Raw genomic sequence first — 5,040 nt, forward strand, 5'->3', positions numbered from 1 at the left:
CTTATCAAGTATTAAGTAGCCATCTCTATATTTAACAGATACCAATGCTATCTCTTAAGGTCCTCACAACCTATATATGTCAAAACCAGGAGAAAGAGCTGTTGTCTGAGAACTTTTGAAGATCTATGGTCATCGTTTGATCAGTCACTTATTTAAACTGGAAGTAATGCAGGAGGCTAAAAAAATATGAGTCTGCAGATCTTGGCAGCAAATATCTGACAGGTTCCCTTTATCCCCTAGAGGATGTAAATGCATACCCTGGCCATCTGGTACTTATTGCACCAGGGTGTACATTTATGTCCTGGAGTGTTAACAGTTTATGAAGCGAGAACTGGAGCTGCACTTGCTTCATGGACAGTGAGGGACTCACTGCTAATGGTGGACATAAGCAATCACACTTAACCCGTTAAGGACACGGCGTACAGGTACGCCCTGATGTCCTGGTACTTTAAGGACACACGGTTTAATCACTCAGCAGGCACCCCGTGCCTGAGACCCCCCCCCCCCCCATGTCAGAAATCGCTGATCAATTCTATGAAAAAATGCATAACTACAACCCCCAGCATGAATAAACTACCAAAGGGCATGCTGGGAGTTGCAGTAGTGTGCCTCCAGCTTTTGCATAAGTAAAATCCCAGCATGCCCTTCGGCTGTAAGTGCATGCTGAGAGTTGTAGTTGTGCAACAGCTTAAGGCACACTGGTTGCAAAACACAGCGTTTGTTACCTAACGCCAGTGTTTCGCAACCGGTGTACCTCCAGCTGTTGCATAACTGCGACCCCCAGCATGCATGGGCAGCCAAAGGGCATTCTGGGAGTGTTAGTAGTATGCCTGTAGCTGTTGCATAACTAAAAAGTCCCAGCATGCCCTTCAGCTATCCGTGCATGCTGGGGGTTGTAGCTTTTGCTGAAGGCACACTGGTTGCAAAACACAGAGTTTACCTAACTCAGTGTTTCGCAACCTGTGTGCCTCCAGCGGTTGCAAACTACAACTCCCAGCATGCACGGACACAGTACATGCTGGGAGTTGTAGTTTTGCAACAGTTGGAGGCATGCTGGTCGCAAAACACTGAGTTAAAGGGGTACTCCCGTGGAAAACTTTTTTTTTTAAATCAAATGGTGCCAGAAAATTAAACAGATTTGTAAATCACTTCTATTAAAAAATCTTAATCCTTCCAGTACTTTTTAGGGGCTGTATACTAAAGAGAAATCCCAAAAAGAAATGCATTTCCTCTGATGTCATGACCACAGTGCTCTCTGCTGACCTCTGCTGTCCATTTTAGAAACTGTCCAGTGCAGGAGAAAATCCCCATAGCAAACATATGCTGCTCTGGACAGTTCCTAAAATGGACAGCAGAGGCCAGCAGAGGGCACTGTGGTCATGACATCAGAGGAAATGCATTTCTTTTTTGGATTTCTCTTTAGTATACAGCCCCTATAAAGTACTGGAAGGAGGGGGTGTAGCAGGACAAGGGAGGAATGCTTTTGCAGATCTTTGCAAAGAATTAGTCTGGAGGGATGTATGGAGATATTTGAACCCCGGTAGGGAAACATTTTCTTGTTATAATTTGTCCCATAAAACTGCATCACGAATTGATATGATATTGGCCAATGATAGTGGGGCTAGAGTTATTAAAAAAAATTGTCTATGAACCCAAGGGTCTGTCCGACCACTCTATCGTGGTCTGCAACTTTGGGTATGATGATCAGGATCCTCTCCAGAATAAGATTAAGAACATCAATCCACACTGGTTTGAGGTGGAAGAAGTAACAAAAGGTATAGAAGAAGAGATTAGTTGGTTCTGGGGTACCAATAAAGGGTCTACTGACCTATTCATGGTATGGGATGCCTTGAAGGCATATATGAGGGGCATCCTGATCAAAAATATAGCCCATTTTAGGAAAGAGGTAAGGAGGAAAGAAGATAATCTGTTAATTCAGATTAAAAAGTTGGAAGAAGAATATGCAAGTAGTGCAGGAAAGGAGAATTGGGAAAAATTGGAACAGGCACAAAAGGAATATAAGGAGTTAATGCTGGATAAGGCCCAACACAGGATAATTTTTGGGGGACAGAAGAGATTTGTTGAAGGGGGGGAAGGCCAACAAATGGTTTGCCGGCATTATAAAAAAAATCAAAGGGAAAGTACGGAAATTATTAATTTGGAAAATAAGGAAGGAAAGATAGTGGTAGGTCAGGATGAGATAAGGCAAGTAGCGGTGGAGTACTATCAAACACTATACGAATCTGAGGGGGAAAAAACAGAACTAGAGATCAGAGTTTTTACAAAATATAGCCCTACCGAGGTTAATGATGCGATTAGTTTGGGGGAAGATCAGGAAGCCCTGAGAACGTGTGCAGGGAATTCTGCCCCAGGGTCAGACGGATTCACATTTGAGTTATACAGGAGATTCCATAAGTCTCTGTTGGAGATAATTAATGAATCCTTGGAAAGGGGGGCTATGCCACTCTCGATGTCTGAAGCAGTGATAATATTGATCCCCAAGAAAGGGGGTAACAGGGAAAAGATTGAAAACTACCGGCCAATATCATTATTTAACACAGACTACAAGATATTGGCAAAGATTTAGGCAGGAAGATTAAAAAAAGTTATGGGTGAGGTCATAGGTGAAGAACAGAGGGGATTCCTGGCAGGGAGGAACAGGTTTGGAAATATACACAGGATATTTCTTAACATCCAATCACATGGGGGGGATCCCTGCTCCATCCTGTCCCTGGACACTAATAAGGTGTTTGACAGGGTGGAGTGGGGATTCCTTTTTGGGGTGGTGGAGAAATTTAAGTTTGGCACGTTTTGTTTTTTAAAAGCTATTAAGACTATTTACTCTGCTCCCACGGCAAAAATTTTTATTAATGGGATTTGTTTAACACAATATATTTAAAAAGAGGTTCTAGACAGGGATGTCCGTTATCACCTTTATTATTTGCACTTTTTATAGAGCCGTTAGCGGCCATGATTAGGAGCACTGAGGACTTTCAGTGCTTCTGGGGGAAAAGGGGGATAGGGAAAGAATGTTGTTATATGCTGATGACGTGGTCCTGTTTGTTAGGAATCCAGTGGAGAAAGTTCCGGAAGTGATCCGGCTGGTGGAAAGATTTGGTTGTTTTTCAGGAATGAAAATTGATTGGCAGAAATCCGGACTTCTCCCAATGGATGTAGATATTGAGGCTTCAATTGGCCCTGTCAAAGTGTTAAGGGCTAGGGACAGTTTGGAATATCTGGGCATCAAGATCTCCAGGCTTGCTTCGGATTTTGACTGAATCTAGTGCCCTAGATGGGAAAAGTAGCGGGGAAAATAAATACCTGGAGTGAGATGAGGTTAAGTATGGCAGATAGAATAGGATTGCTTAGGATGGTGTTATTACCTATGATAACACATTATCTAAGAGCTTCCCCCATGTGGATTAAAAATGTGTTTTTTAAAAGGTTAGAGAGCAAAATAAATAGTCTTATTTGGTGACGGAAAAGGGTTAGAGTGAAGAGCCAGTACTTGTACCACCCTTTGGAAAAAGGTGGTTTAGGCATGCCAAACTTTGCCCACTATTTTATAGCAGCACAGCTAACATTGATTATCCAAGAACAGCAATCTTTCGCGGTTTTTCTTGGTAAGGGGGATATGAAGCATGGGTCAATATGGGAGTTGCTAGAAAGTGGGGGATTATAGAGGGGATATAGAAGGAGAGAGCACGGCGAAAGAGATATTGGGAAAGGTGTGGGAGAAGACGAAGCAAATAACAGAGATAGTGAGTAGTGTTTGGTGTACCTCTCTATGGGAGAATGAGAACTTCCCAGAAATAAGGAAAATTGCAGAGTATCTGAATTGGGAAGATAAAGGAATTGTGTTGGTGGATCACGCTTGTTCAAATGGGGAGATAATAGAATGGAAGGGGTTGAGTGAACGGTTTGATTTAGATAGTAGAAATTATTTTGGTTATTTACAACTCAGGGATGCCCTGAGAAGGGAAGAACCAAAAGAAAAATTAAAAGTAGATAGTTATGACATTACAGAATATATTAAGACAACACTGGGGGAAAGAGGAAAATAATGAGTTCTATAAATAAAATATTAGGGGAGAAGGGTTGGGAAGATGTAGTGAAAAGGTTAGGACAGGCAAGAGATATAGGTGGAATTACAGAAGAAGAGTGGAAATTGGTGTTGAGGAATATTAGGAGAACCACAATTAATGCAAATAGGGTGTCTTTTTTGATGTTAGCATATCGAGCACAGTATTCAACACAATTCCTTTATAAAATTAAAGCTAGGGAGAATTCATAATGCCCCAAGTGCAGTAATGAGGGAGCCAATTGGTTACACATGATATGGAACTGTACAAGGTTGCAGAAGTTTTGGAGTGAAGTTTTTGAAATGATAAAGGAAAGAACAGAAGTGGCCTTGGCGTTTGAACGCAAAGTTGCAGTATATGGATTGGAGAAAGTGGGAACAAAGTATACAGATCTCTTACTGGGAGTAATGGGAGTGGCAAAGACCCTGATTCTTAGGAAGTGGATCGCCCCAATAGCCCCGTCAATGGAAGAATGGTTGGAAGGGGTAAACAAGGTTAGACATGAGTTGTTGTTTTATAAGAACAGTGTAAAAAAATCAGAAAATTAAGAGTAAATGGCTTTTTCCACCACTTCTATTTCCCCTGTTGTTCACACCATCCCCTGTCCCTTTATGCATACCTCACTATGTTCTATATTGTCCTCACTTTCACTTACATCCATTCTTTCACTCACACAGTTTATTTACTTTCATCAGTCGTGTGTTTTTTCTATATATACAAGTGGGTAGTTCCTTATATATAGATGCGGCCATCAACTTTGAACGCCACGTCTAAAGGGTTAATAGCATGTGTCACCCCTCTTGAACACCATGTATAAAGGGTTAATAGCGAGGCAGACTCTCTCCTAGGACTGTATCCACCTTTTCCAGCCCATCGGAGCACCTGAAAGCTGAACTAATGTATGCAGGCTAAAGTCCAGCAACTGCCGAGCCGAGAAGTTTGTGACGAATCGAATTAC

The sequence above is a fragment of the Hyla sarda genome, chromosome 1 (genome assembly GCF_029499605.1).
Source record: "Hyla sarda isolate aHylSar1 chromosome 1, aHylSar1.hap1, whole genome shotgun sequence".
NCBI lineage: Eukaryota > Metazoa > Chordata > Amphibia > Anura > Hylidae > Hyla > Hyla sarda.